The sequence below is a fragment of the Hypanus sabinus genome, chromosome 16, assembly GCF_030144855.1.
Source record: "Hypanus sabinus isolate sHypSab1 chromosome 16, sHypSab1.hap1, whole genome shotgun sequence".
Taxonomy (NCBI): Eukaryota; Metazoa; Chordata; class Chondrichthyes; order Myliobatiformes; family Dasyatidae; genus Hypanus; species Hypanus sabinus.
This window is the reverse complement of record NC_082721.1, coordinates 18,963,427-18,990,411: the sequence shown is the minus strand read 5'-3', so window position 1 is coordinate 18,990,411 and position 26,985 is coordinate 18,963,427. Positions and strand designations below refer to the sequence as shown.

General features: G+C 42.1%; 1 protein-coding gene across 3 annotated transcripts in view; it reads left to right on the top strand.

Moving 5' to 3' along the window:
- Nucleotides 1-19,813: 19,813 nt before the first annotated feature.
- LOC132406047 (PWWP domain-containing DNA repair factor 3A-like) overlaps nucleotides 19,814-26,985 on the top strand; it is an 82,039-nt gene continuing 74,867 nt past the window's right edge. For 2 of the 3 annotated variants that reach the window (XR_009516048.1, XM_059991221.1), the window contains exon 1: nucleotides 19,814-19,977. The gene's annotated coding sequence lies outside the window, so the exon portion shown is untranslated. Of the gene's footprint in view, nucleotides 20,023-26,985 lie in introns of all 3 variants that reach the window. The other variant, XM_059991222.1, reaches the window with a different exon arrangement.

Sequence of the window (26,985 nt, the reverse complement as noted above, 5' to 3'; positions counted from 1 at the left end):
AAGGCATTGTGCACCTGGATTGTTTGAAAAAATGGTAACCAGGAGTTGGGCAGAATTCATGGACAGATAGATGATACAGACCTTCACCATGTTACAAATGCCGAACCTTTGGACATCCATACAAAAGGTCGAACTTCTATAATATTAACAAATTCAAAAGTCTGATGTAATACATAAGTTTGTTCCTACAGATGGTAGAACTAGTTTTTTCTCTCTCTCTCTCCACTTTTAATGACTGTACATTTTTATCAGTCTACTGTGGTTTTGATGTCATTCATTACAATGTTGTGAAAGTAGTTACCATCTTGAGTAATTTTTGTGTATTTTCTGGTTTAAAGTTCAAAAGTTCAAAGTAAATTTATTATCAAAGTACATATCTGTCACCATATGCATCACTGAGATTCATTTTCTTGCAGCATACTCAATAAATCCATAATAGAATAATAATCATAATAGAATCAATGAAAGACCGCACTAACTTAGGCATTAAACCAGTATGCAAAAGAAAACAAATTGTGCAAATACAAAAAGAAAGAAATAATAATAATAAGTAAATAAACAATAGCTATCAAGAGCATGAGATGAAAAGTTCTTCAGAGTGAGTCCATAGCTGTGGAACATTTCAATGGGGCAAGAGAAGTTGAGTGAAGTTCCCCCTTTGATTCAAGAGCCTGATGAATGAGGGGTAATAACTGTTTTTGAAACTGTAGCTTCTCTTCCTTCTTCCTGAAAGCAGCAACAAGAAGACATTATGACCTGGGTGGTGGGGGATGATAGATGCTGCCTTCTTGCAACAACATTCTGCGTGGATGTGCTCAGTGGTGGGGAGGGTTTTACCTGTGATGGACTGGGTTGTATTCATTACTCTTTGTAGGAATTTCTACTGAAGAACAATAGTGCTTCCATACCACGCCGTAATGCAGCCAGATCTTTGCAGATTCCCAAGTTGAGGTGTTGCCATGCTTTATTCATAATTGCACTTATTAAATCAATGAATGGACATCTGTAAGGACAGAACCCATTTATTTCCTGGGAACAACCTGTACTGTGAACCAGTATTTAGTGATATTGGAACCTCAGGCTTTGTCTTTGACCAACAGGTATAGAGAAATATAGGGGCAAGATTAGACTACTTAACTTCTGAAGACTACCTCAACATTCACTACGATTATTGGCTAATCTGTTGGAGGCTTCAACTCCTTTTCAGTACCACTTCCATATAGCCCTCAATTCCCTGATCTTTCAAAAATCTATCTACTTCTCTTTAAATGCCTCTGGTGTTTGTTGGGTGGGAGAGGTGCTAATGTTGGTTCATTATCCTGCCAATCCATACGGAGGATTTTACAGAGACACTGGTGACATCCTTCCAGTTTTTCTATGATGCCAGGTTCTAATGATGCTGGATTCAGTAGAAGGATCATTGCTGCCTGGTCAACCATGAGCATTGTGCTAGATACAAGATCTTTATTATCAAACGCTTTCTTTTTCTCAGTCACTCAAGGCAGTGCTGTACACTGAAAGCAAGATTGAAGTTTATCAGAGTTGTTTGCAGTTATTGGGGGGGGGGGGTGGCTCTGAGATATAGAAAAATGTCAAAATCTTGAAGATCTTTACCATCAGAGGGCCGGTTGACAGAGGCACTTTATGTTGTGGGTGTTCATTTGAAGGCCAACTCTCTTGCAACCTTCAGTGTTGGTGCCAATGATGACGTTGAGCTTGTCCGCAGAATGTGCACAAATGTGTACTACAACACTGCATGAAGGAAGTTGAGGTGACCTCAGTTCTAGACTGGAAGCCACATACATCAAACAGATTCCCCTTTGTTCTTTCTATTGGCTGCACTCTGTTTGGAGTTAACATGTAGCTCTGTGACAAAAGAGAATGAATAAATATTTCAGATGGTGGTGCAGCCTTGCTTGACAGTCTGCAATGAGATTGGGTCTGATCTGGACCCATTCATTAATATCAAGGCTTCAGTCTATCAGTGCAAACATTAAGCCTGAAAATAGGTTCTTAAAGTTTAAATAATGCAATTCTGTATGTATGTATGAATGGCAAGTTGGCTGAACTAGACTGCAAAATTATCTATGAAAATTTATGAAAAGTAATGCCAGATATTGATATTAATTTTTCATATTTCTCAATGTCATTAATAAAGGTTCCATAAGAAAGGTGATCCATGGCTGAATAGATATGGATAAAGTAAAGCTAAAAAATGTGCACCATAGAGGGATACAGCATCTATCTGCAGTTCATGTTATGTGTTCCCAGTTTCTGGTCATTCTCTTCTTTGTTGCTATTTTGTGCGATTTTTTCATCAGGGCAAACTAGCTTCTGCAACCTGAGGTTAATGCATGACACAATACTAGATTAACTGAACTGAACTAAACTGAATACCCCTGGAGTCTTTCTATGACTTTGTGGGTTTAGTGTTTTATGTTCTGCGTTTTTTTTTGCTTTTTTTTTAGTGTTTGTTGTTTTTTTGTGTTTTGTGAATGGTTTCCTTTGTACTATGGCTGTCTGCGGGAAGATGAATCTTAGGGTTGTATACTGCATATGTACTTTGATAATAAATGTACTTTGAATCTTTGAAATGTACCCTTCAGCCCAGACTTCGTCAATCTTTTCTTTCTCAATCTTTTTATTATTATTATTATCAACATGATAAGATTAATACATAGATAGTGGGATTACATACTTACAAACTTAAACTGAACATGAAAGGGTACACAAGCAATAGTTACAATATAGTTAAGTCTTCCCAAATCATGAATGATACAAATATCATATAAACAAAGCAAAACTAGGTATATCATATATATGTAAAAAAAGAAAAGAGAAAAAGAAAAAAAAATTAACCCTATGAAAAACTAATCCATCAACCTAATAACTAATAAAGAGAAAAAAAGAAGAAAAAAATAATGAATAATCATCAATCATCAAATACTCATTTTTGCACTGTTCCTATCCTACATTATTCACCCAACATTTCCACTAACATTCCACATCCTGATGTCTTACCATTCACCTAAACACGCATAATAAACACTAGGGTTAATTTATAGAAGCTAGCAACAATCTAACCCATTCACTGTTGAAGTACTAATAGGAATCACCATCAGCATCAGGTTTATTATCACTGATTTTGGTTGTGAAATTCTCCACGGAGTCACCGGAAAAACACTTATATAAAACCAGTCATTATGAGTATACCAGGGTCTCCGGAGTTGTGAAGTACCATCTTTACTAGCTGTGTTACTAAGCAGTAGTTGGTCCAATGACTGGAGCTGTCAACATAGCCAAAATTTAACTATCCACTACTTCAGATTTCACTTAATTCTGTACACAAATTCAGCAATATCTCCTTAACATTTTACTGGAAATCTCCTTCAATAAAGGCAACATAATTTGACTGCTTTATTACTATGTAAAGCCGCGCGTTAATCTTTATTGAGGCAATGTAATTTGTCTGCCTTATTGCTATTGCAGACTGTGAGCTAATTTTTACTTCCACACTGAGATAGGTGACTTGATGAGCTTGTCTAGCATTTTTGGAATTTATTTCTGTTTTCAGACATTCACACCTCATTCCAGAATAGCACTACTCCTGACATAACTCAGAGATCATAATTACACATTGTTATGAACCCCATAACTTGGTATCTTACCAGCAAAGATAGGAGTATCCGTTGGTCTGATGATACTATTTTTAACAGTATTTATTAGTAAAAATACACAAAAATAATATCAATGCAAATATACAGATAATATACATCATCAATACTAAACCTAAAAGTGCGGGTATAATAATAATCAATAAGAAATAAGCTTTATCGTTGTCTAGGGGATAATGAATTGTCCGATGGAAATACAAAGTTCGGTTCAGTTCATGCAAACTACAGCAGTTGTTGTTCATGGTGTTGCAATTGTTGGAGAGAGAGAGAGAGCAAGAAAGCAGTAACAGCTATTGACTTGCCGACTTTCCTTTTACAATCTTGATCCGTCGATGCGTTGTTGTTGTGGCCATTCACGTATGACCCCTCCGTCCTTTAGCTAGACCATTCTTCCATGGCGGACTTGTCACCCAGGCAAGGGTGGACACACACAAGCCCCCACCGGTCTCGTAGCGTCTCTCCTGGTTCGTCTGAGGGGTGCTGCCCCAGACCGTACTTTTATCCCCACTCACGGGGTCTCAGGTGTCAATCAGGTTGGGATGATGCAACCAATCAAACCCGCCCCCTCTGGTTGCCCCCTGAGGGGTTTCAATGAATAGAACAGTACTCAATACACAATCCTTCTCCAAGAGACAATAACAGTAATCTCTCTTTTTTGTCAATAGGAGACATTCCAACCTGTGGGCCTCTCTCTCATTAATTTTTCATGAGCATTGTCAATAACAACTGCCTTTGGTGTTACCTCTCTCAGTTCCTTGGTATCAGACCCGAAATAATAGCGATTTTGCGATTCTCAAAAAGGGGGGGGTGACTTTGCACCCTTCGGCCCATCAGAGTTGCTCCTCATTCGTAACACCCCCATCCTTCTAAGAATTTTCACCCAAAAGGGGAAAATTAACTAATAGAGTCTTACAGAATTTCAGAATCTAACACAATACAAAAGTTTTTCACTACAGAGTAATACAGTTATACATTCAATTTAGCATTTAAACAGTTAGCAATTACATTGTCACTTCCTTTAATATCTTAATAAATTCTTGTAGCATCAGACTCCAATTTAATAACCACCTATTTTTATTCCTTTTCTTCAGCAAAACAAAACTAAAGAGTTGTGATCTTAGCTTAAGTGTATATTACAAAATGTGAACCAATACATGTGTGATTATTCTGTAGTACATTACAAAAGTTTATGCAAATACTAATCTTTATTTTAGTTTTAAACTTAACAGTCAATCTTCCATGGTGTTGTCTTTATTATTTACATGCTTTGTCGAAATCCCTCAAAACCAGATCCTGTTATATAAATTTCCTCCTGGCTAAGGGTAGGTCTACCTCCTCTCCTTTTCTCCCTATCACCTCCCTATTCTCCATTTTACCATCCTCTAACCCCTCTTGGTACAGGGTCGGTAAAAATGTCTCAGCCAAATCGATACTGGACTGATTTAAACTGGTCTCTTTCTCAGCTGCCTTTCTTGACATGCTGCGAGTGATTGCGCATGAGGGGTAGATCTTGGAATCTGGGGCGGGTCCTCAACACTTACAGGCTTGCTCATCAGCTTCATGGCTGAACACACCCCACCCACTGCTAAATCATTACCAAGAAGGACGTCCACGCCTTCTCTCGAGAATTCTGATCGCACCCCTATTTCAACTGGTCCAGATACCAGATCACAATTTATAATGATCCCATGCAAAGGTACAGCTTCTGTCCCTTTTCCTATGCCTCTCAAAACTACCTCTCCCGTCTCAGGACCAAAATCTAGTACCCTACCAAGAATCAATGACTGCTCAGCTCCAGTATCTCTCCAGATCCGCACTGGAACTGGTGTTTCTTTCTCTTTCACAGACACAGTTCCTTCTGAGATAAATTTCTCACGTATTTCTCTCGTATTTTATCTACCTGGGGCTTTCTCGTCCATTTGCTGATCGACACAATACACCCTGTAGGGACTGCTGCGTTCCCTTTTCCTGTCTCCTTCCGCGGAGCAAAGCACTTAGATGCAATATGACCAACCTTTCCACAATTAAAACAGGTCAAGCCAGGAACCCTCCTGCCAGCCTGCCTTTCTTCCTCCTTACCTTTACCACTAGCTCCCGGCTTATTCTCTACCTCAGCCGGCTGGCTTTCTCTACCATCCCTACGGTCTTTCTGGTAACTCTTATTCGAGGAAGACTTTGTCTTGTGGGTTAGGGCATATTCATCTGCGAACCTGGCAAATTCTGATATAGACTTATTCGGCTTCTCGTTCAAATACATCCGGATATCATCCGAAACACAACCTTTAAATTCCTCAATCAGAATTAACTCCCTGAAACACCGAAAATCCTCTTCCACCCTTTCTGCCGCACACCAAAGATCCAAGAGCACACCCTTCTCATGGTCAAACTCTGCATATGTCTGATTCCACACTTTCTTTAAATCTCTGAACTTTTGTCTATATGCCTCAGGTACCAATTCGTAGGCCCGAAGAATGGCCTGTTTTACTTCCTCGTAATTCTCATACTCCTCCTCCTCCACAGACAGCACCGCATATGCCCGTTGTGCCTTCCCTTTTAACACACTTTGTAACAACGCCACCCACTGATCTCTGGGCCACTTCTGATTCACTGCCACCTTTTCAAAATGCAAGAAATAACTATCAACATCTGTCTCCTCGAACGGAGGTACTAACCTAAACTCCCTACTAACATTAAACCTCTCCTCTCGGTCTGCCCCTTGGACCCTTCTCTCTTGCTTTAACTTCATGTCCAGCTCATGCTGCCTCTGTTTCTCCTTCTCTGCATACTCCCTCTGTTTTTCAGCTCTTTCCTTCTCTTTTTCAGCTGCTTCCCTTCTCCTTTTCAGCTGCTTCCAGCTGTTTTAACCTAATTTCATGCTCCCTCTTCACCTCTAACTCCTTTAGCTGGAGCTCATACTCCCTTTTCTTCTGTTCCAACCTTAATTTTTCCAACTCTAACTGAGCCGTCCCAATAGCTGGTACCTTTTCAGGGATATTGTCCAATACCTCAGCCGAAAACACATCCTTCTCAATATAATACTGAGTTATGGCCCTCCGCATCTCCCACTTTTTCACTGACGACCTGACCTCTGTGAGATTTAGTCCTTTTGCAATATTTACCAAGTTCGTCTTTGTGGCCTCCTCTAGCACCTTCAAAGTCGGGTTTTGTGTAAATTCGGCTGCGTCCATCTTTGCTGGTTTCCCATCTGGTTATCCGCGCAACCAGATCCAAGTCTGGATTTAAAAGCCCGATTCACTGGCCCTCCAATTTGGTATCAAATCTTGAGACGAGGCCACAAGTTGTTACGAACCTCGTAACTGGGTGTCTTACCAGCAAAGATAGGAGTATCCGTTGAAATCTGATGGTACTATTTTTAACAGTATTTATTAGTAAAAATACACAAAAATAATATCAATGCAAATATACAGATAAAATACATCATCAATACTAAACCTAAAAGTGTGGGTATAATAATAATCAATAAGAAATAAGCTCCATTGTTGTCTAGGGGATAATGAATTGCCCGATGGAAATATAAAGTTCAGTTCAGTTCATGCAGGCTGCAGTAGTTGTTGTTCGAGGTGTTGCAATTGTTGGAGAGAGAGAGAGAAAGCAGTAACAGCTATTGACTTGCCGACTTTCCTTTTACGATCTTGATCCCTACGATCTTGATGCGTTGTTGTTGTGGCCATTCATGTATGACCCCTCCATCCTTTAGCTAGACTGTTCTTCCGTGGCGGACTCGTCACCCAGGCAAGGGTGGACACACACACAAGCCCCCACCGGTCTGGTAGCGTCTCTCCTGGTGCGTCTGAGGGGTGTTGCCCCAGACCCTACTTTTATCCCTACTCACGGGGTCTCAGGCGCCAATCAGGTTGGGATGATGCAATCCCTCAACCAGACCGCTCTGGTTGCCCCCTGAGGGGTTTCAATGAATAGAACAGTACTCAATACACAATCCTTCTCCAAGAGACAATAGCAGTAATCTCTCTTTTTTGTCAATAGGAGACATTCCAACCTGTGGGCCTCTCTCTCATTAATTTTTCATGAGCGTTGTCAATAACAACTGCCTTTGGTGTTACCTCTCTCATTTCCTTGGTATCAGACCCGAAATAATAGCGATTTTGTGATTCTCAAAAAGGGGGGGGGGTCCACTTTGCACCCTTCTGCCCATCAGAGTTGCTCCTCATTCGTAACAACATCAACTCAACGCTGCGAAGGCAGAAACCTCTAATGCGCAGTGACTGATTGGAAGGTGAGGGATGTGAATGCCTCTTGAAGTTAATTTGAGAAGGGAGCTCCAAACTGACTGATTTCTGATTACATTTGCACAGCTTTCAGCATACCTTCAACATGTCCTTATTTGCAAGCAATAAAAGGGTCAGAAAGTGGAGGAAGAGGATTCCAATTGATTGGCTTCTGATCACATCTGCAGATCTTTAAGCATCTGTTTTCTTTACTTGTGTGTAATAAAAATATCATATAGCTGGAGAAGGTGACTCCAACTTGACTCAAGATGAACATCTGCACATCCTTGATCGTAAATCACCCACGTGCATGTGGTAAAAATCAGCAGCGGTGGGGAAGCAATTACAAATCCATAAGCTTTTTACTGGTGTTGCACACTCTTAGTGCATCTCCCTTCTGTTTATCATTGTTTGCAATTCGTCAAGTTTGAGTCAAAGTCAAGTTTATTGTCATACGCACAAGTATATGTCTGCACAGATAAGCTTTCTTGCAGCAGTATCATCTAAGTATTATAGTATCATATAAGCAGTGTTCACAAGAATAAAAACATAGATCAAATAAATTATACATACAGTAGTTTTATGAGAAAAATACAATTAGAATAAAAAGGAACAAAGTCCATTTTAGTGCAAAGTGATCCAAGTAGTCATAGTAATGCTAAACTAGTGGTGAATGGGTTTTGCTCAACAACTGAACGGTTGGAGAGAAATAGCTGGTATTGTGGGTCTTCAGGCTCCTGTACTTCATGCCCAACAGTAGGAGCCGGATGACAAGAATCTTTGATGATGGATATTGCTTCTTGAGGTAGCGTCTCTTGGTGATATGTCCAATGGTAGAGAGGGATGTGCCCATAATGTAATGTGCAGAGTCCAATACTCTATACAGCTTCATATATTCCAATTAGTAAAATTTTGGATAGTCCAGTGGGCTGCTATTCAAATATGACTGGATTCCACTCATCCAACCTTTAATCCTAAATTATTTTCTTTACCACTTACTTTCATATAAAGTGAGGGAAGGTCCCTTCAAATTGACTAGCTTCTGATTGCATCTGCACTTATAAACCATCTTCTGATATATTATTTGCATATAATAAATATCTCCATTAGTTGGGATTGGGAAGAGACTTCAGACTAACTTCTGAGTGCAGATTGATTTTTTTTAACTTTATACAACCTTTTGACCTTAGACTGAGAGATGTTTCTCAAATTTGGCTGCCCTGAAAAATGTTTCACTGTCCTCCTCAGCTGGTTGAGAAGCTGATAGGAAAATATTAAGCTCTTTGAATGTTCATTTATACTGTATTTGGAGGTGATACATAAATGGCAGAAGTAGTACAAGGGCTACTGATCCTCTCAGCCACATTCATCTTCCTTCAGTGACCTACCAATTCCTAAAGCACCATCTCCCCAACCTATAGCAAAATCTGAGGTGACAATATTGGATCTCTCAGATGCCACAAAATTCAGTGGACTCAATTCATGTTTGACGTTAGTGTATTCATAGAGTCATTGAAAAGTACAGCAGAGAAAACAGCCCTTTCTACCCATCTAGTCCATGCCAAACTATTTAACCAGTCTGTTCCCATCGACCTGTACAGGACCATAGGCCTCCATGCAGTAAGGTGTCCTCATTTTTCAACGACACCTTACTGGTGGCTTTACGACACCTCGCCATTACGAAAGACTTACATTAGTTCACCTACCACCCCACCAGCCTCCGGGTCCAACGTATAATTCTCCGTAATTTCCGCCACCTCCAACGGGATCCCACTACCAAGCGTATCTTTCCCTCCCCCCCCCTTTCTGCTTTCCACAGGGATCACTCCCTATGCGACTCCCTTGTCCATTCGCCCCCCCCCCCCATCCCTTCTCACTGATCTCCCTCCTGGCACTTATCCTTGTAAGCAGAACAGGTGCTATACCTGTCCTTACACTTCCTCCCTCACCACCATTCAGGGCCCCAGACAATCCTTCCAGGTGAGGCAACACTTCACCTGTGAGTCAGCTGGTGTGGTATACTGCGTCCAGTGCTCCCGGTGTGGCCTTTTATATATTGGTGAGACCCGACGCAGACTGGGAGACCGTTTTGCTGAACACCTACGTTCTGTCCGCCAGAGAAAGCAGGATCTCCCAGTGGCCACACATTTGAATTTGTCTGATATGTCTATCCATAGCCTCCTCTACTGTCAAGATGAAGCCACGCTCAGGTTGGAGGAACAACACCTTGTATACCGGCTGGGTAGCCTCCAACCTGATGGCATGGACATTGACTTCTCTAACTTCCGTAAATGGCCCTCCTCCCCTTCTTACCCCATCCCTGATATATTTAGTTCCCCCCCTCCTTTTTTTTCTCTCTCTTTCTGCCAATCATTCTGCCTGTTCTCCATCTCCCTCTGGTGCTCCCCTCCCCCTTTCTTTCTCCCTAGGCCTCCCATCCCATGATCTTTCCCTTCTCCAGCTCTGTATCCTTTTTGCGAATCACCTTTCTGACTCTCAGCTTCATCCCACCCCCTCCAGTCTTCTCCTATCATTTCGCATTTCCCCCTCTCCCTCCTACTTTCAAATCTCTTAGTATCTTTCCTTTCAGTTAGTCCTGACGAAGGGTCTCGGCCCGAAACGTCGACAGCGCTTCTCCCTATAGATGCTGCCTGGCCTTCTGTGTTCCACCAGCATTTTGTGTGTGTTGCTTGAATTTCCTGCATCTGCAGATTTCCTTGTGTTTACCTACATTAGTTACTAGTTCTCGCTAACAGAAGGTGTTTTCACTGTTACGAGGAAAGGCAGCCGAGCACCTGCCCCGGAACTTTCCAGCCGACATTGCTCAAACACGTGCCTGTGAGCCTCCGTGCCTTAGGTCGATTTATTCTGTGCATCAGCTAGCAAGATGAGTTCGAAGGTGTTGGAAAAGTCTAAAAGAGCGCGTAAGGGTAAAACTTAGAGTAAAACTAGACATAATAAAGCGTTTCGATTGTGGTGAACGTAGTAAGGACATAGTGAGTTTGGCTAAGGGTTTCTGGAAGTTGACGAAGAGGTTTTGGCATCCCATGACCAAGAACTGAGAGATGAAGAGGAGAGGATAACAATTGAAGCCGAACGCAGCAGCGAAAGTGAAGTCGTCCAGGAACTGAACGTGAAGCAACTGCGTGAGATTTTCACTGCGATTGGCAACGCTGCAATGGTTGCAGAAAAGTATGGCTTTAATTTCGAAAGGGTGCGTAGGTTTAGGGCAGGTTTGCAGGATGGTTCGAGTGCTTACAAAGAAGTATATGATAGAAAAATGCGCGAGGCTAAGTAGGCAAGCATAGGGTCGTTTTTTAAGCCTTCCACATCAGGCGACAAACCTCAACCTTCAACATCGAGGCAGGCAGACAAAGAAGAAGGTGACCTGTCTGCCCTGATGGAAACAGACGACGATGAGATGACAAACACGAGGAAATCTGCAGTTGCTGGAAATTCAAATAACACACACAAAATGCTGGTGGAACACAGCAGGTTAGGCAGCATCTATAGGGAGAAGCGCTGTCGACGTTTGGGGCCGAGACCCTTCGTCAGGACACCCCAGTCTCCTCTACCTCCCACCACCCCAACCTCCGATGACTCAGCCTAACACACCATCATCAGTGTGCTCACTGTCTATCCGACTTCGGTAAGTGAAACTACAATGGACGTACATTATTTTTACTTTATATAGGCTGTGTATTTTTATGTGTTATTTGGTACGATTTGGCAGCATCATAGCTTAAAGGTTACTGTAAAGAGTGCTTCTGCCGAGAGCACTTGCGTAAGATTTTCGCTATGGTGGACAGTGCTGCAATGATTGCAGAAAAGTACACTATTCCTACTTTATATAGGCTGTGTATTTATCAGATCATTCCTGCTTTTACTATATGTTACTGTTGTTTTAGGTTTTATGTGTTATTTGGCATGATTTGGTAGGTTATTTTTTGGGTCTGCAAACACTTACAACTTTTTCCCATATAAATAAATGGTAATTGCTTCATCTCTTTTCAACATTCCGGCTTACGAACCATTTCCTAGAAACGTTCCACCTTCGAATAGCCGGGGGGGAAATCTGTACTCCTACCATGCATGTATCTATTCAAACTTATCTTAAACGTTGAGATAACATGTCCCATTTGTGATGGCAGCTCATTCAACACTCTCATGGCCCACTGAGTGAAGAGGTTTCCTCTCATGCTCCCCTTAAACTTTTCACCTTTCACTCTTAACTTATGACCTCTACTTGTAGTCCTACACAACCGCAGTGGAAAAAGCCTGCTTGAATTACACTATCAATACCCCTCATAATTTTGAAAACACCTGTCAAATCTCCCCACATTACTCTATGTTCCAAGGAATAAAGTCCTAACCTATACAATCTTTCCTTATAACTCAGGTCCTCCAGACCCAACATCCTTGTATTTTTTTCTGTACTCTTTCAATCTTATTTACATCTTTCCTGGAGGTAGGTGATCAAAACTGCACACAATACTCCAAATTAGGCCTCACCAATGTATTACACTACTTCAACAAACATCCCATCTCTTGTATTCAATATTTGCTTTATGCAAGCCAATAAGCCAAAAGCTTTCTTTACAACCCTATCTACCTGTGCCTCCCCTTTCAATGAGTTGTAGTTCCCAGCTCACTCTGTTCCATCTGTTGCGAACCCCGTAACTGGGTCACTTACCAGCAAAGATCGAGAGATCCGTTGAAGTCTGTTGGTACTATTTTTAAAAGTCTTTATTTATAAAGGGGCACAAAAATAAGATTAATACAGACATTCAGATAATATACGTCGTCAATACTCAATCTAAAAACGCGGGTAGAATAATAATCATCAATTAAGCAATAGCTCTATCGTTTGTCTAGGGGATATTGTATTGTCCGATGGAAAGATAAATGTCACTGTCCTTTCAAGCTGCAGCTCTTTGGGTTTAAGAGAGATGGTTTTAAACTTGCCCGGTTCTTTTATGAGGCAAATCCGTTGAGTCGGGGGAGTTGGTTCCCCATTATTAGTTCCAAGTCGTTTTCCGTGGTACCAGCCAACAGCTCCCAGGCAAGGAAACCAAACGCACGTAGCTTCCTTCAAATGGCTTCCCGCTATTACGGGATCACTAGCGTTTCTTCTGGTGCGTCTGAGGGGCTGTCCCTACAGCCCCTCTTTTATCTTAACTCGCAGGGTAGTAGATGTCAATCAGGTTGGGGTGATGCAATCTCGCTCTCTCAACCAGCCCACTTTGCCCGAGGGCCTGCACATAGCATATTCCCAATCCACAAACAATGGCCATGTCTCTCTCTCATTTCCTGGGTCCTCTGACCCAACCCAATAATGCTCGTGCGATTCTCACAAAGGAGGGGACTGCAGGCGTAACACCTCCCCTCTTCAAAGCGTTTTTACCAGCGGTTAAAATCGAAGTAGTACAGAGTCTTACAGGATTGGGGAAGCTAACACAATACCAAAGTTTTTCTTTTCTACAGAGTAATACAGTGATACATTCAATTCAGTATCTAAACAGTTAACGATTTCAGTGTCACTTTCTTTAATATCTTAACATCTTGTACCGTACCAATGTCTTGTAGCATCAGACTTCAATTTAATAACCACCTATTTTTTTTTTCTTCAGTAACAAAACTAAGGAGGTGTGATCTTAGCTTACGTGCATCTACAAAAGTTTATGTGAATACCAATCTTTTCGGTCGTTTTCAACTTAACAGGCAGGTTTCCAAGGGGGCTGTCTTTATTATTCACAGGCTTGGCGAAATCCCGTACAACCTGCTTTGCTATTTAAAATGGCATCCCCATTAACCGTCGCCTCTTTTCCAGTGAGTTCCCATGTGGGGAACTTGAGTAATCTGGCGAGGTAAACTCCCGCCTGCCTTTTTCATAGGGGTTATTTTATCAACAGGGTGTCCCAAACTTAGACCATTTCCACCCAATTCTTTAATTTTACACAGGTGGCTAGCCCTCTCGTCAGGATCCTTCAGGCTATTGGTTTTTAATTAGAACTCTTTGTTCAAGCAGCATTTCGAATTCAGCCTCTTCACACCACATCCTGGAATAACAATAGTGTGGGGGGCCTCGCTATCTCCCGGCTTACTCTGTAAGCGATCTGCTGGGTTTAAAATTTCTTCATTCGATTTGGGAACTACAGACTTTCCGTTTCCTTCAATAATAATATTTATCTCCCCATTTTTGAGCTCCGCATTAAGTTTGAACACACCTTCAAGCACAAACACCTGGGAATTCTCACTTCCCACTGTTTCCAAGGTTAACCCTTTTTTCACTGAACCTAGTCTATCTGACCCACAAGGACGGCCGCCCTGTTCCACTGAATCAAATACCTCAGACTTCTTCTGAACTCCGTTACTAGGTTCAGTACCACGTGCATCCCCATCTTGGACACACTCAAACGGAATATTGGCCTCTTCCAGGCTTTTAATACCCGTACCCGGTCCAAATTCTAAATTCCCCTGATTCTCCCAGCTACTCTCTGGGCAACTCCCTTCCGGAGTAAACTCAACCCCGCGGGCTGAAACAACCTTATCTGCCAACCCAGCAGACTTCTTCGAGGTAAGGACACCCTTTTCATCTAGGGCTGCCCTCATTTCATTATCGGGAACACCTTTAGAATTTTCAACTTCTTCAAACAGTTCTGCCAAACCAGACAGATCATCCCTGTCCAACTCTGGACCTCTTAACCGCTCTATCGGTTCCTCATCTTTATTTTCTGCCTCTAGGACCTTTCTCCTCGCTAAGGGCAGATCTACCTCCGCTCCCTTACCTTCTTTCACTTTACTACTCTTCGTTTTACCACCCTCTAAACCCTCATGGTACAGGGTCGGTAGAAATGTCTCGGCCAAATCAAAACTGGCCAGATTTAAACTGGTCACGTTCTCAGCTGCCTTTCTCGACATGCTGTGAGTGACCACGCATGCGGGATAGATCTGGGACTATAGGGGCAGAGCCTCAACACTCACCGGCCGGCCGGTCCTCGTCATGGCTGCCCAAACCTTACCACCTGCTAAATCGTTACCGAGAAGGACGTCCGCGTCAGTTCTCGGGAGTTCTGATGGCACCCCTATTTCAACGGGTCCAGACACCAGCTCACAATCCATAATGACCTCATGTAAGGGCACCATTTCTATCCTTTTATTTATCCCCTTTACAGCTACCATTCTCGTCTTTCGACCAAACTCTAGTACTTTGCTGCTGATCAACGACAGCTCAGCCCCCGTGTCTCTCCAGATCCGTACGGGAACTGGTGTGTCTCCCTCCCTCACAGACACGGTTCCGTTTGACAGACAAGTCTCAGACCCTTCTCGTACTCTGTCTACCCGGGGCTCTCTTGTCGATTTACTGATTACCACTGCACATCCGAGAGGGACTGCTGCTTTCCCTTTTCCCGTCTCCCTCCTCGGAGCAAAGCACCGAGACGCAACATGCCCGCTCTTCCCACAATTAAAACAGGTCAAGCCCTGAAATCTCTGGCCGTCTGGCCTTTCCCCCTCAACCTTACCACTAGCTCCCGGCGGGACCTCTGCCTCAGCCGGCAGACTTTCTCGATCGTTCCCACGGTCTCTCGGGGAACTCTTATTCAAGGAAAACTTTGTCTTGTGGGTTAGGGCATATTCATCTGCGAACCTAACAAATTCTGAGATTAACTTATTCGGCTTCTCATTCAAATACATCCGGATCTCCTCCGGAACACAACCTTTAAATTCCTCAATTAAAATTAACTCCCTGAGACGCCCATAATCCTCATCCACTATTTTTGTGGTGCACCAACGGTCCAAGAGTACACCCTTCTCATGGGTAAACTCGGTATACGTCTGATTCCACCCTTTCCGTAAATTTCTGAACTTTTGTCTATATGCTTCAGGTACTAGCTCGTAACCCCGGAGAATGGCCGCCTTTACTTTGTCATAACTCTCCTCCTCCGTGGACAACGCCGCATATGCCCGCTGTGCCTTCCCTTTCAACACACTTTGTAACAACGCCACCCACTGTGCTCTGGGCCACTCCTGATTCACTGCCACCTTTTCAAAAAGCAAGAAATAACTATCAACATCCGTCTCCTCGAACGGGGGTACTAACCTCAACGCCCGACTAACATCAAACCGCTCCTCTCGGTCTGACCCCTGACCGCGTTGCTCTTGCTTTAACTTCTCCATCTCCAAGTCATATTTCCTCTGTCTCTCTGCCTCCCTCTCCTTCTCAGCCCTTTCCTTCTCCTTCTCAGCTGCTTCCAACTTTTTTAACTGAAGTTCATGCTCTCTTTGCTTCTCAGCTCTTTCCTGCTCCCTTTTCACCTCTAGCGCCCTTAGCTGGAGCTCCTGATCCCGTTTCACCTCTAACTCCTTTAGCTGGCGTGCATGCTCCCTTTGTTTGTCGGCCTTTTCTCTCTCTCTCTCTCTCTCTCTTTCTCGGCTCTTTCGTTCTCTCTCTCTCTCTCTGCTGCTTCCAGCTGCTTTAACTTAATTTCATGTTCCAACCTTAATTTCTCCTACTCTAACTGAGCCGTTCCACTAGCTGGTACCTTTTCAGGGATATTTTCCAATATCTCAGCTGCAAACACATTCTTCTCGATGTAATACTGAGTTATGGCCCTTCGCACCTCCCGCTTTTTCATTGACGACCTCACCTCTGCGAGGTTTAACCCCTTCGCCAAATTTACCAAGTCTGATTTGGTGGCCGCCTCTAGCGCCTCCAGAGTCGGGTTTTTTATAAATTCATCCACGTCCATCTTTGCTGGTTTCCCATCTGGCTACCCGCGTACCAGATCCAAGTTTGGACTTACAAGCCCGATTCACTGGCTCCCCAATTTGGTTTCAAATCTCGAGACGAGAACCCCAATTTTTGTTACGAACCCCGTAACTGGGTCACTTACCAGCAAAGATCGAGAGGTCCATTGGTCTGATGGTACTGTTTTTAAAAGTCTTTATTTATAAAGGGGCACAAAAATAAGATTAATACAGACATTCAGATAATATACGTCGTCAATACTCAATCTAAAAATGCGGGTAGAATAATAATCATCAATTAAGCAATAGCTCTATCGTTAGTCTAGGGGATATTGTATTGTCCGATGGAAAGATAAAAGTCACTGTCCTTTCAAGCTGCAGCTCTTTGGGTTTAAGAGAGATGGTTTTAAACTTGCCCGGGTCTTCTATGAGGCAAATCCGTTGAGTCAGGGGAGTTGGTTCCCCGTTATTAGTTCAAAGTCGTTTTCTGTGGTACCAGCCACCAGCTCCCAGACAAGGGAACCAAACGCACGTGGCTTCCTTCAAATGGCTTCCCGCTATTACGGGATCGCTAGCGTTTCTTCTGGTGCATCTGAGGGGCTGTCCCTACAGCCCCTCTTTTATCTTAACTCGCAGGGTAGTAGATGTCAATCAGGTTGGGGTGATGCAATCTCGCTCTCTCAACCAGCCCACTTTGCCCGAGGGCCTGCACATAGCATAGTCCCCAATCCACAAACGTTGTCTCTAGGAGACAATGGCCATGTCTCTCTCTCTCATTTCCTGGGTCCTCTGACCCAACCCAATAATGCTCTTGCAATTCTCACAAAGGAGGGGGCTGCAGGTGTAACACATCACACTCCTCAGTGCCCTACTGTTCATTGTGTAAGTCCTACCCTAGTTGGTCTACCAAAGTGCAACACCTCACACTAAGTTCCACCTGCCATTTTTCCAGCTGGTCCAGCTCCCGCTGCAAGCTTTGATAGCCTTCCTCACTGTCCACTACAACACCCCCCACCCCCAATCTTGGTGTCATCAGCAAATTTGCTGATCATGTTTACCACACTATCATCCAGATCATTGATGAACAGACTTAGCTCCGATCTCTGTGGCACTCCGCTAGTCACAGGCCTTTAGTCAGAGAGGCAACCATCTACTATCACTCTCTGGCTTCTCTCATAAAGCCAATGTCTAATCCAGTTGACTACCTCATCTTGGATGTTGAGTGACTGAACCTTCTTGACCAATGTCCTATGCGGGACTTGTCAAATGCCTTGCTAAAATTCATGTAGACAACATCCTTTGCCTTGCCTTCATCAAAGTTCCTGATAACTTCCTTGAAAAACTCTATACAGTTGGTTAAATATGACCTACCACATACAAAGCCATGTTGACTATTCCAAATCAGTCCTTCTCTATCCAAATACTTACATATACTGTCCCTTAGCATACCTTCCAATAACTTTCCCACTACTGATGTCAGGCTCACCGGTCTATAATTTCCTGATGCGCAAAAAGACATCTTTAATGATAGTGCTGAATCACAACAAGAGAACATCTGCAGGTGCTGGAAATCAAAGCTAACACACATACAATGCTGGAGGAACTGAAGAGGTAAACAGTTGACGTTTTGGGCCGAGACCCTTCATCAGTAGTGGAAAAAAAAGGATCTCAGCCTGAAACATTGGCTGTTTACTCTTTTCCATAGATGCTGCCTGGCCTGCTGAGTTCCTCCAGCATTTTGTGTGTTGCTTTAATGACAGGGCAGCTGCTTTTTATTTTGCTGCACACATGAATAAGTATCTCAGATAAGTAAAAGAAGATACCCCACCACCGCAACCAATTAATTAGTTTCTGGTTGCATCTGTAACTATCTGTAAATCCTTAAATTCATATTGTTTTCTCTCCTTGTGAATGTAAAGATGCCACATAGCTAGAAAACAGGAGTTTCCAGTTTTCCTTTGCTCCTCTCAAATACTTAGTTGCAAATCTTGAATTCTGTAACTAATTTTCCTGCTTTCTGTTTAATCTGGGGAAAATAGGCGCTTAAAAACGGGTATATATTTTGTTCCGGAATCAAGATTTATCATCATTGACTTAGTTGACGTGACACTGTCGTGGTTACTTGAAATGACCTGGAGACACAGACAATTCTTCAAGAAAATTAAACCTTTATTTGCAAACAAAGGCTGAGGCAATCGATGAATTTGTCACCGAAAGCCCACCGAGCTCCGGTGTACAGCATTCTTTATAGTAATTTCTTATCTCAGTTACATTTCGGTTTTATTAGCATACCCAATCGATCTTGAGTTGCATATCATCTATATATGAATTAATTAATCGCTTTTGCCTATCCCACGGTGCGCAACCATTATGTTTCACCCGTTCGCATTGGGACCTTACTCTTTGCCAAGATTATGTTCTCCAGACATCCCCCCTCACATTATATTCCTGCTTGCAGCATCCTGCCCGCCACCGTATTCTCGTACTAAACAAAGGCTGAGTGTAATACATGGGATACATCGCAGCTAATAGTGCTGCAAAACAACAGGTGTTCTGTAAGTGCCATAATATGCAGCTAAGAGAGTACAAAGTATCTAGTGAAAACAACACATAACAAAATGTGTCTAGTAAAAATAATAAATACTAATATTCAGTACCTAGAAGTGATTACATAGTAAATAGCTAATACATAGTGATTATATTTCAGGTATATATAGTGGTTATGTCAGATATATTTCTCAATAACACTCAATGTTTTGCAGCAGTAGTTACAGTAAAAAGAGGCATAAAGTTACTACAAATACAAAAAAACATTGCAAAGAAAAGGATTGTGAGGTAATGTTTGCTCCTTTTGTGCTGCTTGTTGGGTAGAGGCACCACTGAAAAGTTAGGTGGCCTTTGATTTCATTCCCACATCTGATATTTTTTTAAAAAAAAAATTATCTTAGCTGCAAACAAATAAAACATTATCAAGGGTGGAAGACAGAAGGGAGGGGAGACAAAATGGCGCAGGCGAACAGTCAAGGAGGCGAAGGTCACGTGCCGCCGAACCCCTCCCATCCCCCCCCCCCCCGTTGAAGTGACGTAATTTGAAAGAGGGGGCGGAGCTTCGGCTTGTCCTGTTACCCGGAAGCAGACGTCCTCTTACGCTTACGTAGCTTCTTTCCTGCGGTCGGAACTTGAGCGGCGCTGGAAGTGCGGTTGGATCGCTGTTTTTCAGGCAACAGGAGCGGCCCTGCCTTATTCCTGCATCGGGGCTCTGGAAGCGAAGGCGGTTGGACGCTTGCTGAGCAGGAGAAGAGTGGAAGGTGGGACTCTGATCTCGCCTGCTCTCAGTGTTGGGAAGCCTATGGGTAACTCCTCAGTACTTTCACTTTGGGAACTAGGTGCTGGTGGTCAAGTTCTTGTTTCACCGTAATTCTATTTTTTTTAAAGGAATTCTCGCCAGTAATGCGCTTTTCTCCAAGGAGGGGAACGGGAAATGGAAGCAAAAAATCAATTCGGATCGTTAAAGAGTCTCTAAAGTTTAGCTGGTACTTTTCTCGTCAGAAATAGTGCTATAAGATATTAGTCCTAAGCTTTTAAATAAAAGGTTTCCGTTTCTCTGCATAGGATAAGTATGTTAGTGTCTAGGCACTATTTAATTCCTAATTGCCCCCTCCTCTTCTGAGCTAAATGACTATTGTCGTAGATGGAGTTGCATGCATCCAGTAGATTTTTCCTCCAAGGAAGAACACGTGTGTGCTCGATTGTTATCTAATGATCTCATTGCTGATACGGCAGACCTTTTATTCCTGATCTATTTAACTAATTGAATTTGAATCCCCAGCTAGAGTAGGATTCAAATTTTTGAACAAAATATTGAGAGTCCAGATATCTTGACCACTATCCTAACGACTGCTATTCTGGTTAAGTCACTCTTACTCCACTAACTTGAAATTTTTTTTTATATTACATTTTAGCTAACAGCCAATTTGCACACAGATTGCTATTTCATAGCAGTGTAATAATGATCAGCTAGTTTGCTGTCTTGATGAGTCAGTCTTTTAGTTTTGACTGTTGCAAGGGCGTTTATATTTTGTTTGTAACTCAACTGGAATGTCACCTGAGAGATTTCTCTAATAACCTGATATGTAAATGAAGTAAAACATTCTCCCAAGTAACTTCTTATCAACTGAGGGGGAATGGAATAAATTTAGTGTTGTTAAAAATGCATGGAAGTTACTATGTTGCTTTCTAGATAATGTAATCATTAAAGGTCAGTCAGTCTTTTTTTCTGAACCAAAGTCACCTTTCCTATTTAAATTGCTTGTCAGAATTCTGGCCTTGGAAATTCTGGAAACTGGTCTAGGGGAGCTCTGGTATTTGTAATCTTTAGGAGCTACAAATTTTGAATGTGTTAGTCTAAATGAAAAGTGAATTTTGATTCACCAGACTAGTCAGGAAGTTGTAACTACAGCTGTTTACAGTTGAACTGCTCCAGATGAGTGCTCTTATTATTCAGCAATAACATTTATAAGTATACATTTTACATATCGAACCAAATCATGAATAGAAAATTACTGTAAATTTTAATCTCTTGGTATTTTACTTTTTTAAAGTCAAGTATATGTGGATTTATTTTGACAGTTCAGAATACAAAATATTCTTGAAAATTATTTTCTATTTCTGTAGTTCACGTTTAAAAAGCAATATTCCTGTGGGAAAGTACATTTTGATGGCAACAATATTCTAGAAATCTGTCATTAATTTTTATAAGCTCTTCACCAATACATATATGCTCTTACCAAGCTTCTTTTAATTTAGGATCTCAAACAGTGATTTTTTTTTTTAAAGTTAGTATTGTGAGCAGTTTTGGGACTCGTATTAAAGTGCTGGCATTGGAGAGAGTCTAGCAGAGATTCGCAACCTATGCTCCATGGACTCACTGCTTAATGATATTGGTCCATGGTGTATAAAAAGCGTTGGAGAACCCAGATCCAGAGGAGGTTCGCAAGAATGCTCCTTGAAATAAAAAGGTTAACACATGAGTGTTTGGTTCTGGGCCTGTACTTGCTGGTGTTTAGAAGAATGAGGGGGGACCTGATTGAGGCCTGGATAGAGTGGACATGGAGTGGATGTTTCCTAAAGTAGGGGAGTCTAGGACCACAGGGCACAGCCTTAGAATAGAAGGCTGTACCTTTTAGATGAAGAGGAATTTCTTTAGTCAGAGGGTAGTGAATCTGTGGAATTCATTGCCACAGATGGCTGTGGAGGCCAAGTCATTGGATTGTGCCCAGATGACAGGAGAATGGAAGAATAAATCGCCCATGACGGAATAGTGGAGAATACTTGATGGGCCAAATGCCCTGTTTCTGCACCTATATCTTATGATCTTGGGAAAGGTTAGACTAAAATAGATGTTAAAAATACCCTTGAAATCTTGAAATAGATTTTAATCTGGAAGTCTCATGGAAAGAGAGATGTGGAGTGATTGTGTGGGAAGGAATCATGTGGCCTCAATATCTGAGAATGTCACTATAATGCAAGGTGTATCATAAGCAAGGCGGATGAACTTGGAGCGTGGATCAATACGTGGAACTGTGATGGTGTGGCCATTAGAGACTTGGATGTCTCAGGAGCAGGAATGGTTGCTGAGTGTGCCAGGCTTTAGATGTTTCAAAAAGAACAGAAAGGGAGGCGAAAGAGGTGGGGGTGCGGCATTGCTAATTAGGGCTAGTGTCACAGCTGCAGAAAAGAAGTCAGTCATGGAGGGATGGACCACTGAGTCGGTGTGGGTGGAAGGGGCAATAACTCTACTGGGTGCTTTTTTATTGACCCTCCCCACCCCCCAATAGTAACAGGGATATCAAGGAGCAGAAGGCAGATTCTGGAACGGTACATAATAACAGTTGTTGTGATGGGACATTTTAACTTTCCTAATATTAATAGGCATCTCCTTAGCACAAAGGGTTTAGATGGGGTGGGTTTGATTGGTGTGTTCAGGAAGGTTTCCTATGATAAGATAAGACAACTAGAGGAGAGGCTGTACTTGATCTGGTATTGGAAAATGAACCTGGTTAGGCATTAGATCTCTCGGTGGGAGAGCATTTTGGAGGTAGTGACCACAATTCTTATCTCCTTCACCCTAGCCTTGGAGAGGGATAGGAGCAGACAATTGGGGAAAACGTTTAATTGGGGTAGGAAGAAATATGATGCTATTAGGCAGGAACTTGGGTGCATAAACTGGGAATTGATGTTCTCGGGGGAAATGCATGGCAAAAATGTGGCAAATGTTCAGGGAATATTTGTATGGAGTTCTGCATAGGTATGTTCCATTGAGGCAGGGAAAGGATGATAGAGTTTAAGAACCATGGTATACAAAGTATCTAGAAAATCTAGTTAAGAAGAAAAGAAAATATTAAGAAAGGTTCATGAAACTAGGTACTGTTGGAGCTCTAGAAAATTACAAGGTTGTTAGGAAGGAACTTAAGAATGGAATTAGGAGAGTCAGGAGGGGCCATAAGAAGGCCTTGGTGAGCAGGATTAAGGAAAACCCAAGACATTCTACGAGTATGTGAAGAGCAAGGGGATGAACTGTGTGAGAACAGGACCAATCAGGTGCGATAGTGGGAACATGCATAGAGTCAGAGGAAGTAGCAGAGGTACTTAACAAATACTTAGCTTCAGTATTCACCAGGGGAAAAGACCTTGGCAATTTTGGGGATGACTTGCAGCATACTGAGATGCTTGAGCATATAGACATTAAAAAAGAGGATGTGCTCGAGCTTTTAAAAAGCATTGTTGGATAAGTCACCGGGACCGGATGAGATATACCCCAGGCTACTGTGGGAAATGAGGGAGGAGATTGCTGAGCCTCTTGTGGTGATCTTTGCATCATCAATAGGGATGGGAGAAGTACCGGAGGGTTGGAAGGTTGCAAATGTTGTTCCTTTGTTCCAGAAAGGGAGTAGAGATAATTCAGGAAATTATAGACCAGTGAGTCTGACGTGAACAAGTTGTTGAGGATCCTGAGAGGCAGGATTTATGAGAATTTGAAGAAACATAATCTGATTAGGGATAGTCAGCATGTCTTTGTCAAGGTCAGGTCATGCCTTATGAGCCTAATTGAATTTGTCGAGGATGTAACAAAACACATTGAAGATAGGCCAGTGAACATAGTGTATATGGATTTCAATAAGGCATTTGATAAGCTTCCTTCAGAAAGTAAGGAGGCATGGGATCCAAGGAGACCTTGCTTTGTGGACCCAGAATTGGCTTGCCAACAGAAGACAAAGGGTGGTTGTAGATAGTTCATATTCTGCAATTTATATATATACATATATATATATATATATAAATTACTTGGATGAAGAAGTAGAAGGATGGGTTAGTAACTTTGCTAATGACACAAAAGTTGGGGGTGTTGTGGATAATCTGGAAGGTTGTCAGAGGTTACAGTGGGACATTGATAGGATGCCGAACTGGGCTGGGAAGTGGCAGATGGACTTCAACCCAGGTAAGTGTGAAGTGGCTAACACGAGAGGGCACAGTTTTAAGGTGCTTGGAAGTAGGTACAGAGGAGATGTCAGGAGTAAGTTTTCACACAGTGGTGGGTGTGTGGAATGCAATGGCGGTGGTGGTGGAAGTGGATATAATAGGATCTTTTAAGAGCCTCTTGGATAGGTATATGGAGCTTAGAAAAATAGAGGGCTATGCTCTAAAGAAGTTCTAGGCAGTTCTAGAGTAGGTTACATGGTTGGGTTGAAGGGCCTATAATGTACTGTAGATTTCTATGTCCTAATAATGAGCCAGAAGGAATGGGGAAATGCACTACATTGGGAGAAATATAGAATTCTTAAGTTTGGTAAGTGACTCAGACCATGGTTTACAACTGCAGAAGTTTAAATAAGCATTTCATTATTCGCCTCACAGATTTGATTATTTGACAAAGATGAGCAAAAATCAGCCTTTTCTAATTTATCTACATTTGAAATTAATTTTGTAAGGGTAGCAATTTATCAAAATTGAGTTTGCAAAGTATGTTCTTCTGTCAGTCCAAGTTTGCACAGAGAATGATCTACCTGTATACCATACCAATGAGCAGAAAGTTAGTTTTTAAAACAAGATTTCAACTTTAATGATTATGAAGAGTGGAGATTTTTATTTACATATTACAGATTTTTTTAATCGATCATCAATGGCAACACTAGCATATTTTTTAAAATTGACAGTGCATTATGGCCTTAAATCAGAACATTCAGGTGTGTTTTCCCCTATAGTACTGTTACGTAGTTTTGTCTATCGTTTCATTTTCCAAGAATACATGCACACTCTTGCAGACCACAGTGGACACATAACAAAAGTTGTCTAGTTCGACTTCTAAATTACCTCTGTTTCTGACCTTGTAATGAAATTACCATTTGTTTTTCCCACCTCTAAAACCAATGTAGGTGTTGTAATGTTCTTCTTGCTGGTTTCCTATTTTATCTGTCCACAGCATTCAGTACATCCAGAGCTCTGCCTGTATACCTTCAGGTCATTAATCTGAAAGTGATTCAAGACATTTGTGGCAGTTACAACAGTAATTACAGCAAAAATAGTTTGCTGTAGCATTTCGGGAGGAATTGAGGTAATGGAAAATGCTACATGAGATTCTTCAAGGCTTTTTACCCATTTCTCTTCTCCCGTCCACACCCGGACTGTCGTGGTTACTTGAAATGATCTGGAGACACAGACAATTCTTCAAGAAAATTAAACCTTTATTTGCAAACAAAGGCTGAGGCAATCAATGAACTTGTCACCGAAAGCCCGCTGAGCTCCGGTGTACAGCATTCTTTATAGTAATTTCTTATCTCAGTTACATTTCGGTTTTATTAGCATACCCAATCGATTTTGAGTTGCATATCATCTATATGAATTAATTAATCGCTCTTGCTTAGCCCGTGGTACGTCACCATTCTTTTTCACCCGTTCGCATTGGGGCCTTATTCGTGGCCAAGATTGTTTTTCAGACAACCTCCCTTCACATTACATTCCTGCTCGCAGCATCCTGTCCGCTACCGTTATCTCATACTAAACAAATGCTGAGTGTAATACATGGGATACATCGCAGCTAATAGTGTTGCAAAACAAGCAGGTGTTCTGTAAGTGCCATAATATGCAGCTAAGCGAGTACAAAGTATCTAGTGAAAGCAACACATAACAAAATGTGTCTAGTAAAATAATACATATTAATATTCAGTACCTATAAGTAATTACATAGTATAGCAAATAGCTAATACATAGTGATTATAGTTCAGATATATATAATGGTTATGTTTCAGGTATATTTCTCAATATAATCCCCCTTTTGAGACCCACAGGGTCTCACACAGAAAGAGAACACTCAGAGGCCGTGCACCAAAGCCAAAATAAAGTCCAGCATTTTAATCCCAAATTTGGATCAACTACAATTTCCATACTCGGAACTCAAAATAATCTTTCTCTGTTATCCTAGGCTGTTGAGCCAAAAACCTGTCCCTCCGTAGCTGAGACAGGAAAAAGACTCAGACACCCTTACAGACTAGTGTCCACATTATTAACACCTTCCAGTCGGCTTGATGCATCGTGCAGACTGTAACAGTACATCATCAGCTTTTCTCCCTGTCTAGGGTCAGATTCAACAATTTCCAGAAGCATCGGGAATTGTTTTGCTGTCGCACGCATTATCAAAGTCTGTCTGTTTTGCCACGCCATCCTGCTGTTGCCCTAAGGCCTCCAGCGCATCGTCAGTGTAGTTGATGAACCTATTAGTGATGGCTGGCAGCATCTTTTTGCTTTTTTCTTTGTCCTTCTTTTTCAGTTCTTCGAGCTGCATTTGCAATAGCTTTCGCTGCACCTCTTCTTGCTGCTCAGCCAGCTTGCATTTATCTCTCCGATATTTCTCCACTGCGTGGACTACATGACCACTGAATGCTTGTGGGGTCAGTGATGACAGCCCAACCACCTCCTCCAATTTAGAATTGACCTGCGGAGGCATTACATCGAAAATGCTCTGTCGGAACAGTGAGTTCAGAAACAAGTTATTTTCTACCTCTTGCTCAGTCTCCAGTCTCCACCTTTTCAACTGGTTTTCTACATAGGCTGCTGGGTTTTCAGTGTCTCCCAGTAGTTCCTCCTTTAAGGCTTTGGGGTCTACGCTGGGTGGATAAAGCTTCCTGAGAGCCTGCCATACCCTCTGTCTCACTGGATCAAAACTGGCCCCATCAGTCTGTGGACTGTCCACTTTATGTAAGCCAGCCATTTCCATCAGTTCTTTCAACTTGGAAGTTCCCATCAATCTTATCAGCAGTGCC